At 53.2% G+C, this 12,906-nt stretch overlaps 1 protein-coding gene across 7 annotated transcripts in view; it reads left to right on the forward strand.

Moving 5' to 3' along the window:
- SRC (SRC proto-oncogene, non-receptor tyrosine kinase) overlaps window positions 1-12,906 on the forward strand; it is a 55,114-nt gene that overhangs the window by 11,326 nt on the left and 30,882 nt on the right. For 2 of the 7 annotated variants that reach the window (XM_005214804.5, XM_005214805.5), the window contains exon 2: window positions 10,181-10,252. The exons of 4 other annotated variants lie outside the window; for them this stretch is intronic. The gene's annotated coding sequence lies outside the window, so the exon portion shown is untranslated. Of the gene's footprint in view, window positions 1-10,180; window positions 10,253-12,661; window positions 12,726-12,906 lie in introns of all 7 variants that reach the window. One more of the 7 variants, XM_059892712.1, reaches the window with a different exon arrangement.

Here is a 12,906-nt window from a genome sequence, read left to right on the forward strand (position 1 = left end):
GTCTGTCTGCCCGCCCAGCCTTTCCCTGTGGACGCCTGCCTGGCAGGAAGTGGTGGAAGCGTGTTGGGGCCTGGCTGGCAGATTGCAAAGACACCTGGGGCATGGGCTGGGCATGGAGCGAGGGCTCCGGGTTCAGAGCCCGACCCCCTCTCCCTTGTTGGGTAAACCTCCAAAGGGCAGCGGTCTTCTAAGGGTGAAGGACCAGGTGTGGTTGCCCACTTGTGCCTCCAAAAAAGGCGCCTCCACCCTTCTGAACCCAGAGGCAGGGCGAGTTGAGAGCAGGGGCTGAAGATGCTAGTGCCAGGTGGGCTTGGGTCTGAATCCTGGCTTTGCTCTGTGCTGGCTGGGAGGCCTTGGCCAAGTGACTTTGCCTCACTTTCCCCATACATAAAAATGGGGGTCATCCTAGAACCTCCCTCCTAGGGCTCTCAGGGAGGATTAATGAGATTTTAGAAGGCTGTGCCCAGTACCATGCCAGCCCCTGGGATCCGGCTTTGGAGCTGTTAGCTCAGCTGACCGGGGGTGCTGGGACCTGCTGGGTGGCTGAGGGGCAGCTTCCGGTCTGCCCCAGGCTCTCAGCACTGAGGACAAAGCCCCTTTGTGGTGGGACAGATGGAGCCTGGGAGCGCCCCCTCTTTGGGAGCCAGGGGGCCATCTGCCCCTCCTCCTCACTCATTCCCCAGGGTGGGGGGCAAGGAGCTTCCTTAGACCGAGAGGATGGGAAATGAAAGTCGGGCTGTGCAGGAGCAGAGACTCCAGCTGCAGAGCCTGGCTGGTGAGCTAGGGCGGACCCTTCCCTTCTCTGGGCCACCTTCTCAGAGCCCTGGGCATCTCTGGTAAGTCCCAGGCCCACGGTGTGTTCACTTATTCATCCATCCATCCATCCATCCATCTAGCCGTCATCCGTCCATCTATCATCCATCCATCATACATCCATTATCCTTCCATCCATCCACCATCCCTCCATCCATCCATCGTCCCTCCATCCATCCATTTGTTCATTCAACCAGTAATTACCAAGTACTGACTCCATGCTAGGCCCTATACTTTGGCCAGTGTCCATTCCGACCGGATGGCCCCAAGCATCCCGGCTGTGAAGTATTGTGACTGTTACACCCACTGCAGAGTATTTGGCTGGGAGTGAGATGGAAGTGGCCCCGGTCCTCCTCCTCAGACATGTACTCATCTAGTGTGTCATGTCATCACAGCTATGGTCCCCACCAGGAAGGAGAAGTGGAAGGTTCTCACTTGGGGGAGGTCAGAGTGGCCTCCTGTGAGGAGGTGGCTTTTGAAATGAGACTCAAAGAGAGAGCGGGATTGGCTGAGTGTGTTGCTGTTTAAACCGGTGGTCAGGACTGGCCTCTCTGAGCAGGAGACGTCTGAGTAAAGCCCCCGAAGGAAGTAGGCGCTGGTGGAGGGAACAGCAAGTGCCAAGGCTCCCAGGCAAGCGTGTACCAGGTTCTTAGGGAAAGGGGAAGTGGCCAGTGTGGGCAGAGTGGGAGGAGGGGAGGGGCGTGGGCCGGGTAGTGTCCACTGGGGTCCTTGGAGGCCCCCGTGAGGACTTTGTCTTTCGTCTTGGAGTGTGGGCTGTGAGGGGCGTCAAGCAGGAAGGATGGGTTCAGATGGACATTTCAGAGACACTCTCTGCAGGCAACCAGCCAGCCTGAGGGGTTGACCTGAGGGGTTGACCTGAGGGGTGACTCTGGTGGGAAGGAAGGAGGTGGATTCAGGCTGTGTTTGGAGGTGGGAGTGACAGGGCTTGGAAGTGGGTTTCGTGAAGCACAGGAAGAATCATCCTTCCTCTCTGGGCTGCTGGTGATGTGGGGCTGAGTCTACACCACACGCCACTGGCTTCCTGTTCTTGCTCACTCTCCTCCCCCCGATCCATCTGGAGGCACGGAGGCCAAGCAGCTTCTCCACCTTGTCCTGAGGGCTGGACTGAGTCTTCTGGCTCCTGAAGCTTTTTTAATTTTTATTTATTAGAAGAGGAAATTTATTTATTTTAAATTTTTATTTTAGTTTTGAAAATATTTTGGCCGTACCATGCGGCATCTTAGTTCCCAGACCAGGGATCGAACCCATGCCATCTGCAGTGGAAATCTGAAGTCTTAACCACTAGACCAGCAGGAAAGTTCCTCCCTTCTGTGCCTTTAAGCAATGGTATACCTTAGGCTAACCTGGCAGGATCCTACCCATTTTATAGATGTGAAAACTGAAGCTCAGAGTGGTACACCCATGACCTGGGTTACACAGTAGGGGCAGGGTTAGGATTTGGCCTCTCATGACTCAGGAAGGCCTATGGATTTCGGAAATATGGACCCTGCCCACCTCCTCCAATTCCAGCTATAGATTTCAGGGGGTACCTGAGATTTCTTTCCTACTTTGACCTGTCTTGGGGAGAGAGAAGCTGCCCGTGTGACCTCAGGGGTGGGGCTGGGGACCTGGACTCCAACTTGCCATGTGATCTGGGCCTCAGTTTCCTCTGCTGGAAAATGAGCACAGTAACGGTCCCTACCTCACAGTGTTGGTGGGAGGACCAGATGAAACAGTGCCTGTAAAGCCAGCATGGCAGGCACAGAGTAAAGTGTTCAGTAACTAGCAGGTCTATTTATTATTGTTGCTTCTGTGAGGAGTAAGGACGTGTGTGCAAGTCTAGGCTCTGGCCACGTCCACCCCAGGGGTGGGCTCTGGGGGAGGGCTGGAGTCACCAAAGTGGCCTCTTCTAGATAACTCTGGAGGTTGGGATGGAAGAAAGTCCCTGGAACCCGTGCCCGGCGCTGCTTTCCCCCTGGGGAAACGGTCTGGACCCACCTGGATTGGCCGAGGGCCGTGCTGCGCCTGGGTGAGGAGCGGGGCTCTAACCAGGTCGCCTGCTGCCTTGTCGAGCTCCGACATCGCCTCTTTCCCCGTTTCGGGCTTCCCGGCTGAGGACAGGTCCTAGGGCTTGGAACTGGGTTTCATGGGGCACAGGAAGAATCGTCCTTACTCTTGGGCTGTTGGTGATTCAGGAAGGGACCCCGCCCTTTACAGAGCAGGTCAGGACCTAGGGTCTGGAAAGGGGGTCTCCTTCCTGTCCAGAAAGAAACCTAAAAGCCGCCTGGACTGGAACAGTTCCATCTCCACAGGGCCGGGGTTAGTGGGAGCAGCACGATCCGCTTGCTGAACCATCATCCTCCCGGGGGGTGGGTCCCCGCTCAGGCAGCGCCCCTCCATCTGCCCGCCATGCCAGCCTGAGCCTGCAGTGCCCATCCCGCCCTGGCCGCACTGGCGGAGCCGGTTTGAGGTCTGACAGCTGTGCATGTGCTGGCACCGGGAACACAGGACCAGACATGTCCTGGCTGCCCTGGCCCGTGGATGGCCCCTGGCTCACGCTTCAGTAACCCCTGGCTCATGCAGCAAGCATCCCTGGTACCCAGTCCGTGCCTGAGCCGTGCGGGGCGGGGCTCGTGGCTTAGAGCTGTCTCACCCTTGCACACTGTCCCGTGTAACCAGGGAGGTCAGAGGCTCTGCCCAGGGGACAGGCCAGGCAGTGGCAGGAGAGTGCTGTAGTTGGGGCATAGGTTGTGCAGCTGGGCAGACCTGGGACGGAGGCCTGTATCTCTTTATCTTAGGGGGCTCCGGATAGGACCCATTCATCCGTCCCTCCCTCTGTTCCTGCCTCCATCCCTCTTTCTATCTCTCCCTCCTTCCATCCCTCCCTCCATCTACCCCTCCCTCCCACAAATATTTACTGAGTACTACTGGGTGCCAGGGGGGCTTCCCTGGTGGCTCAGATGGTAAAGAATCTGCCTGCAGTGCAGTAGGTTCGATCCCTAGGTCAGGAAGATTCCCCTGGAGGAGGAAATGGCAACCCACTCCAGTATTCTTGCCTGGAGAATCCCATGGACAGAGGAGCTTGGCAGGCTACAGTCCATGGGGTCACAAAGAGTCGGACACGACTGAGAGACTAACACACACCATGTGCCAGACCATGTTCTAGAGGTTGGAGATTCAGCAAAGAAGCAACAAGGCAAAAATGTGGTCTCACAAAGCTGACATTCTAGTTGGGGAGATAAAAGCAGAGCAAATAAGGAAAATACGCACATGGTCTGTAAGAACTTGATAGGCTCAGTTGTGTCTGACTCTCTGTGACCCCAGGGACTGCAGCATGCCAGGCTTCCCTGTCCTTCACCATCTCCCGGAGTTTGCTCAAACTCACGTCCATTGAGTTGCTGATGCCATCCAACCATCTCGTCCTCTGTCGTCCACTTCTCCTTCTGCTTTCAATCTTTGCCAGCGTGTCATGGGTCAGACATAAAGCTGGGAAGACTGGCTGGGATAGAGAATGGGTTGTGATTAGCTGATTAGATAGGATGGTGAGGGATGGGAACGCAGGGGGAAGACTTCTCCCAGAAGCTCATGTCCCCGGAGGGGAGGGAGGAGACAGGTCGTTCCCTGAGGCAAGAGAGTCCAGGTAGAAGGAACAGACAGTGCAAAGACCATAAGGTGGGGTGCACTGGAGTGTTGGAGAAACTGCATGGGGGCCAGGGGAACAGAGTGGGCAAGGGGGAGAATGGCAGGAGGGAAGGACAGAGAGAGATGGAGGTCAGGGAGGGCATCCGGATCCTTTTGACGTTGACTGTTACTCCCAGTGAAATGGGGCTCCAGGAGGCTTTCTGAGGGCATGTGGTTGCTGTGTGGGAAGCAGACTGTGGGGACTAAGGATGGAGCCCCCAGACCAGAGAGACGACTGCTGCTTTGGTCTGGCGAGTGGAGAGTGTGACAGTGCTTGGCCTAGCCTGGGGCGGTTCGTGGCAAGGGGTAGGGGCTCAGACCTTGTTTTGTATTATTTTCTTTCGTCTTCCTTTTTGGTTTTTTCTTTTGGCTGTGCCACATAGCATGTGGGGTCTTATAAGTGAGGAAATGGAGGCACAGAGAGGTAGAGTCACTTTTCCAAGGCCACACAGCTAGGAAGGGTCAGAGCTGGGTTTGGGACCCAGGCGGTTTAATGCTTAATCTCTATGTGATGGAGGCTATGTGAGCCCAGAAAAAGAGGGTACCTCTCTCAGTCGAGGGCAGGCGGGGTCAAGTATGGCCTGTGGTCAGGCTCAAAGTGGGCACTGGAGTTCCTGGAGTTGGCTGGGGCCAGGGCTGTGCTGCTTCAGGAGGAAACAGCAGGGTGCAAAGGTCTGGAGGCTGGAGCGTAATTCTGAGTTCAGGGAGGGTCAAGGGGTGGGGAGGAGGGAGCTTGCAGCAGCCACCCCCGCCCCCAGCCTTGGCCTTGATCCCATGAACGAATCGTAGGAGCTTTAAGGGTTTTGGCCATCCTGCTACCTCTGTCCTTGGCCTCAGGCTCGGACGCCATCTCTCTCAGAGACCTCCCAGAGGTCCCCATTTCATGGATGAGTAAAGGGAGGCCTGGACCTTCTGGAGGTTACACGTCCGGGGTGGCACCTGCAGGCTCTGAGTGTGGGGGGCTGAGTTCAGGGCCAGCCATGTGGAGGGGCCTGGCTGCCAGCTGCTCCTGCCCACCCGTGTCCCTGCGGGGGCTGGGGTAGGGGTGGGGAGGAAGGGACACTGTGTGTCCCCAGAGCAGGGACGCAGCCAGAGCTGCTGGCAGGAGTAGCGGGTGCCGTGGGCAGGGGCCGGCTGGCAGCTGTCTCCCCCGGAACCTGTCAGCCATCAGCCGGCGGGGCTGGGGGTGCCTGGGAGGCATGACCTTGGAGAAGCTGGGACAGAGCAAAACTCGTCACCTCAGTGTTCCCTGGGGTCACTCTGATGCTGGGGCAGGGGCGGGGGGCGTCTGTTAAAGAATCCTCTGCATGCCAGGGCCTCTGCCCAGGTGCAGATGCTAAGGCCCGTGAGTGGGTGTGATTTGCGGAGATCACATGGAGATTTGGAGGGAGGCCTTCTGCTTAGCCACATGGTGGCCAGGCCAGGCGGTACCTGGCTGGGTCCCTGAGACCAGCCTGATGCGTGGTCCTTGGGGCCCAGCATCTCCTCTTCCAGCTCCTCCTCACCTCAGTGCCCTTAGGCCTGGTGTGCCAAGAATCTTCAGTCCAAGCCCCGTCCCACACCCTCTTTCGAACCCCTAACTCAACTGTGCTGTGTGGCCTGAGGCTGAGTGTGCCCCTCTCTGGGCCTCTGCCTCCACATCTGAGAATGGGGATCTCTTACAAAGCTCTCTGAGATTGGGACTGTCGTCTCCTGGCCCCTCAGCTGCCCTCCCCGTCCTCCTGCTGGGCAGCCTGGCCTGGCCTGTGGGGTCGAAGGGTAGGGGGAGGTCAGTGAAGCCTCCCAATCCTGCCAGCCTCAAAGATGCTCCCACGGCGGGAGAACCAGCTGCCAGTGCCCTTCCTGTCGGGCAGGGGCCTTGGAGAAGGGAGGTGGTAGGAGGAGGGGGTGGGGGAGATGGAGGCACCCACTGTGTGCCCTTCCCCCACATTTTGCTGCTGGAGAAACTGAGGCCACATGACTTAAACTGACCCTTTGCCTTTCTTTCAATGGTCCCACCTCTGGGCCTTTGGCCAAGCAATTGCTTCTGCCTGGATCACGCTTCCCCTTCCTCTTTTCATAAACTGCTTACCTTTGGACCTCCAGTAAGATGTCGCTCCTCCTGGAAGTCCACCGTGGTTTAGGTGCCTCCTCTGGGGCTGGAGACCACTGTGCTCTGACAGGATCGCTGTAGGATGAAGTCTCAATAGTCTGCCCCCATCCCGCTCAGCGTGCTCCAGGGCCTGAGAAAATCTTCATGGGCTCCCCTCTCAATTTTTCAGGTCTTTATGACCTAAATTGCTGGACGTGTCCCTCTCGGGGCCTCCCTCAGACCTCCTCGTGCCTGGGCCAAAAGCCTGCAGCGACCCAGATAGGCTGGAACCCACTCGGTCCAGACCTCTCACTCGATAACCCCCTGCACATCTGACCCTCCTGGCTCAGGGCCTTTGCTTGCTCTGTGTCCGCCTCCTGCACGGCCCTTCCCATGCCTCCTTGCAGGTATGGTGGAGAGAGGGTGGGCTTTGGTATCCTTGGGCCTGGCTTGGCACCCTGGCTCTCCACTTCCTGGCTGGGGCAGCTTGCTGGAGCCCCCCATGTGCTGACATGTAAAGTGAGTGACACCTAAAGTGGTTCCAGGGCTGTTGGGAGTATGGAAGGAGTACTGTAAACCCCACGTGGGAGGACATGAACCCCAGGTGGGAGGACATGAGGGGGAATGGTGTAGGTCTCCACACCACCATCAGCATGCCCCGTTCCACCCCACCAGCCCGCATTGGAACAGCCGATGGCAGGATATTTTTAAAAACTACTTATTTGACTGCGCTGCACTGCAGGTGGGATCCTAGTTCTCCGATCAGGGATTGAACCTGTGCCCCTTGCTTTGGAAGTGCGGCGTCTTAACCTCTGGACTGCTAGAGAAGTCCCAAGAGGTGGGATTTTTTAAAAAAATATATTTATTTATTTGGCTGCACCAGGTCAGTTGTGGCACTTGGGGATCATTAGTTGCAGCATGCGAACTCTTAATTGCAGCATATGGGATCTAGTTCCCTGACCAGAGATGGAACCCAGGCTCCTGCATTGGGAGCGCAGAGTCCTAGCCCCAGGACCACCAAGCAAGTTCCTCCCTCCCTCTTTTTTTTTTTTTTTTTAATAAGAGGTGGGATTTTAATCACATTATTTAGCCTTTCTCTACTTCCACTTCCTCATCTGTAAAATGGGTTGAAAGCATAGGACACAGTAGGCACTAAATATGTATTAGCTATTGCTTCCTCTGTTATCTTATCAGTGTCATTATTCATATTCTCTTCTCTGAAGTAGGACTTTTTTTTATATTCTGAATCTGCTTGTACAAAAACACCTCAGGTGAGCAGGTCATTCTTTTGAAAGGCTGAAGGAAAAAAGAGAATGAGAAGATTTTTGCCACATGAGGGAGGTCCCTGGAGGCAGGCAGGGGTGGCGGCCCCCATCTGTGAGATGGGCATGAGGGCTGGCCCCTCTCCCAGGCTCCCCCAGACTCAACTTCCTCCCCGGTGGACATGGCATGCTGGTGGTGCCTGCCCCGCCTAGGGCTGTTGCGAGGAGGCATGGGGCATCAGCTGGGGACCCAGCCTTGGAGGTTCAGAGGGCTGAGAGGTTCATTCCAAAATAAGTGTTCTTCTTGGGTTATGTGGACCAGCCCATTCCCCGTGTCTTGGCCTCCATTCCCCTAGTTGGAAATGGACTGGCTGAGTGCCCTGCTTAAATCCCTGGTGTAGTAACTCCCTGCGAGAGCCCAGCTGGGACCGGTGCCCTTGGAGAGAGGGGCCACAGTGGCCCGGGGCCAGGAGAGCCAGGGTCTCCAGCTGGTCCTCTGCTGTCTTGGATGGTGGCCTGGGCACCTGGCTTGGCTTTTCTGAGCCTCTCTCTGTTGCCTTGTCTGGGAGACTGGGCTGATCTTCTCTGTGAAGCAGGGTCCCTGTGAGAACTGGAGAGCTCCACAGTAACGATGGAAACTATAAGGTAGCTGTGATGGTTGGAGCCCCATTTATCCAGCATGGCCTGAGTGCCCAGGGCACACGTGGTTAGCTCCTCTGCCTTCATAACTGTCCCGGGATCCTTTTGTGTGTCTCCATGGTACTGAAGAGCTGACTTGTTAGAAAAGACCCTGATGCTGGGAAAGATTGAAGGCAGGAGGGGAAGGGGACGACAGAGGACGAGATGGTTGGATGGCATCACCGACTCGATGGACGTGAGTTTGAGCAAGCTCCAGGAGTCGGTGAAGGACAGGGAGGCCTGGTGTGGGGCAGTCCATGGGGTCGCAGAGTCGGACGTGGCTGAGCAACTGAACAATAGCAATGGTACTGAACGAGGCTTTGGTTGACTTGCTCGGGGCCCTGCCATGGGTCGTGGCAGGATCCCTCTTCACAAGGATGTTGCACCCCACCCAGCTGGCTCCAGCGGGTACCCGATGGGGCTATTTTTGCTCCCTTCCCTCCAGAGGCACGATGCAGATGGGCTGTGCCCCTCCCCCACCTCCCCCGCCTTCCCCCTCCTCTGCCCCCACTTTCCCCGCACAACCTCCACCACCCACCCCTCCCACCCCTGGTCCTGTTATCAGGACACATTCCTGGACTGGCTGAGAAGAGCTTACACCCTGGGCCCTTTTAAGAAGGAGTATGACTGCTGATGCAGGCCCTGGCAGTGGCTCCCTCGGGGGATAGGCCCTGGGACAAAAGCAGATGGTCTGCCTGCTGATGCGGTCTCTTTTGAGCTGTGTGACCTTAGGCTAGTCACTTGACCTCTCTGGGTCTCAGTTTCCTCATCTGCAAAATGGGACTGACCATGTAGGGCTGCAGAAGGTTCACTTGGGCTTGTGGACCGCATGTACTTCTCAGCCTGGTGCCTGGTACACAGGAGCCTCTCTACCCATCAACCAGGTGCTGTTATCATCTGAGAACCAGTTGTCCCTCCTCTTTGTGATGGCATCTGTATCCTCCTTTTGCTGAGCACACTGTGGGATGGCCCCTGTAGGCTTCCTCTTCTCCAGGCCTCTGAGACACAGGGAGGGTGGAGCTGGGAGAGGCCCTTTCCGGAAGTTGAGAAGGTGCTGTGTGATCTTAGGTGGCCTCTGTCCCTCTCTGAGCCTCTTTTTCCTGGTCTGCTCTCTGAGCACCTGGAGCTGGGTGTGGCTCTGCCCCAGCCCCTTGTCTCCACACACTGTACTTCCTCCCTCGGCTGGTCCAGCTATGGCTTTGTCTGTCCCACGACAGTGCCTGGTTAGCAGAGTCAATATTCAGCTGAGCTTGGTGAAGGAGGCAGTGAATGCACGGTTGCGCAAACACCCGGGGCTTTCTTACTTCCCGGCCTTTGCCTGCGCGACTCTCTGCCGGATGCACCAGCCCCAGTCATCTCTGCTTGTGGACCTCCTTCTCGACTTTGAAGTCCTTTTCACATGCTGCCTCTCCCAGGAAGCCCTTCCAGTTTCTCCGAGGCTGAGGGGATTGCTGATGCTCTGAACACTTAGTCTGAGGCTCTCTGGTGGCACCTGTTACAATCCACCTTGGCGTCCATAGTGACATATTAGTAACCCACACGGACCACGCACCTACCACTAGGCGCCAGACACAGAAACAGTGGGGGCCCTGTGCATGCCTGTGGGGCCTTGTCTTATTTAATCCTTCACCACAACCTTGCAAGGTGGAGACTATTATTAGCCCTCCCTTTGCAGAATCCAGAGGTTCAGAGAAGTGAAGTGACTTGCCCAGCTATGAGAGACAGCGACACCAGGATCTGAAACCAGGTAAGCCTGTCTTTTTTCTTAAAAAGGAAAGAAAAAGCATTAACACACACAGTAAAAAATAATTCAAGCAGTACCGAAGAAGGCAGGGAAAAGCAAAGCCTCTTTGGCATTCACATCTCCTTGCCAGAGGCAGCCATGGGGAGGCGTTTCCAGTATGTCCTTCCAGGGCGTATATGGAAGCATGTATGTTAAAAAAAAAACAAAACCACAAATGATCACACATGGTGTATCCTGTAGTCTACACCTGACTGCTCTTGACAGTGTGCCTTGGAGATCGTTTTCTGCTACTGCTGTCTTTTCCCTGGTTACATAGTGTTCATTGTGTGGATGGAGACAGTGCTTTATTTAATTTGTTAAGATTGCTTTGCTTATTACAGATCATTCTGTGATGCATGCCTTCCATTGTACACTTAGTGGCCCTGTGTGAGGAACACTAGATAGTCCCAAATCGCAGGGTCTGAGAATGTGTGCAGTTGTAATTTTGGTAGATGTGGCCAGATGGCCCTTCATGGAAGTGGGTGCTGGTGAACCTTCACACCCCACCCTCTGCTTCCCCTAGCTGTCACCAACACAGGTTGCTCTAGAATGTGGGAACCTGCCAATCTAATAGATGGATCTTAACAGATGGCCTCTGGTGTAGTGCTTTGTCTTTTTAATATCACACCTCTATTGGACTTCCCTTGGGGCTCAGCTGGTAAAGAATCCACCTGCAATGTGGGAGACCTGGGTTCGGTCCCTGGGTTGGGATGATCCCCTGGAGAAGGAAAAGGCTACGCACTCCAGTATTCTGGCCTGGAGAATTCCATGGACTGTATAGTCCACGGGATGGCAAAGAGTCGGACCGGACTGAGCGACTTTCACTTCTCTCTATTGGTATAGAATTCACATACCAGACAATTCACTTATTTAAAGTGTACAATTTGTGTATTTATTAAAAATTGTATTGGAGTAGAGTTGATTTGCGAGGTTGTGTTAGTTTCTGTTGTACAGCAAAGTGAATCAGTTGTACATATATTAACTCTTTGTTTTAGCTTCTTTCCTCGTATAGGTCATTACAGAGTATTGAATAGGGTTCCCTGTGCTATACAGCAGGTCCTTATTAGTTATCTATTTTATATATAGTAGTGTGTATATGTCAGTCCCAATTTGCCAATTTATCTCCGGCCGGAAGTGTACAATTGAATGGTTTTTAGTACAGTCACAGAGTTGTACAACCATCACTGCAATCAATTTTAGAACAATTTCATTACCCCTCCCCCCAAGAAAGAGACTGTGTAACCCATTTAGTCAGTCCCCATGGCCCCTCAAACCTGTCTCCCCCAGCCCTAGGTAGTAACTAATCTACTTTATGTTTCTATAGATTTGTTTATTCTGAATCTTTCATGTAAAGGAAATTGTGTAATATGTGGCCTTTTGGGTCTGACTTCTTTGACTTGGCATGTTCCGAAGATTCACCCAAGCTGTAGCGTGTATCAGTACACGCTTCTTTTTCTTGCCAAATAATATTCTGTTATATGGGTATACCACATTTTATTTATCCATTCATCAGTTGATGGACATATGATTGTTTCCACTTTTTGGCTATTATGAACAATGCTGTTATGGACACATTCAAGTTTTTATGCGGATATATGTTTTCTTTTCTCTTGGGTATATTCCTAGGAGTGGGACTTCTGGATTATATGGCAACTCTGTTTAACCTTTTGAGGAACTGCCAGACTATTTTCCAAAACAGCGACACCATTTCATATTCCCACCAGTGATGTATGAAGTTTCCAACTTCTCTACATCCTCTCCAACCACTTGTTGTTTTCTGTCTTCAATTATAGCCATCCTCGTGGGTGTGAAGCTCTATCTCACTGTGGTTTTGATTTGCATTTTCCTGGTGACTAATGATGTTGCGTATATTTTCATGCAGTTATCGACCGTTTGTATATTTTCTTTGGAGAAATGTCTATTTGAATCCTTTGCCCATTTTAAAATTGGGTCATTTCTCTCTTTGTTTGTTGAGTTGTAAATCTTATTTACATATTCTAGACACAAGTCCCTTATCAGATACATGATTTGCAAATATCTTCTCACATTTGGTGGATTCTTTTTACTTTCTGTCTCTCTCTTTTAAAATTAATTTATTTTTAATTGGAGGGTAATTGCTTTACAGTGTTTTTCTGTTGGTTTCTACCATCCATCAACGTGAATCAGTCATAGGTATACACATGTCCCCTCTCTCTTGAATCTCCCTTCCACCTCCTACCCCATCAGCTTTCCACTAGCTCTGTTTTACACATGGTAATATATTTATTTCAATGCTACTCTCTCAATTCATCCCTTCCCCTCCTTCCCCCACAGTGTCCATAAGTCTGTTTCTCTTTTTTCTCTTTTTAAAAATTTTTTGGTCATGCCATGCAGCTTGTGGGATCGAACCCAGGCCCTCAACAGTGGGAACATGGAGTTCTAACCACTGGACTGCCAGGTAATTCCCATCTTTCCATCTTTCTGGCTGGTGTCCCCCCACCCTTTTTTTAAAATAATTAAATTTATTTATTTTTAATTGGAGGATAATTGCTTTACAATATTGTGTTTGTTTCTGCCAAACATCACCATGAACAGCCATAGTATACCTATGGTTGATGGTGCCCTTTGACACACACAAA

Source organism: Bos taurus, chromosome 13, assembly GCF_002263795.3.
Source record: "Bos taurus isolate L1 Dominette 01449 registration number 42190680 breed Hereford chromosome 13, ARS-UCD2.0, whole genome shotgun sequence".
In the NCBI taxonomy this organism is placed as follows: domain Eukaryota; kingdom Metazoa; phylum Chordata; class Mammalia; order Artiodactyla; family Bovidae; genus Bos; species Bos taurus.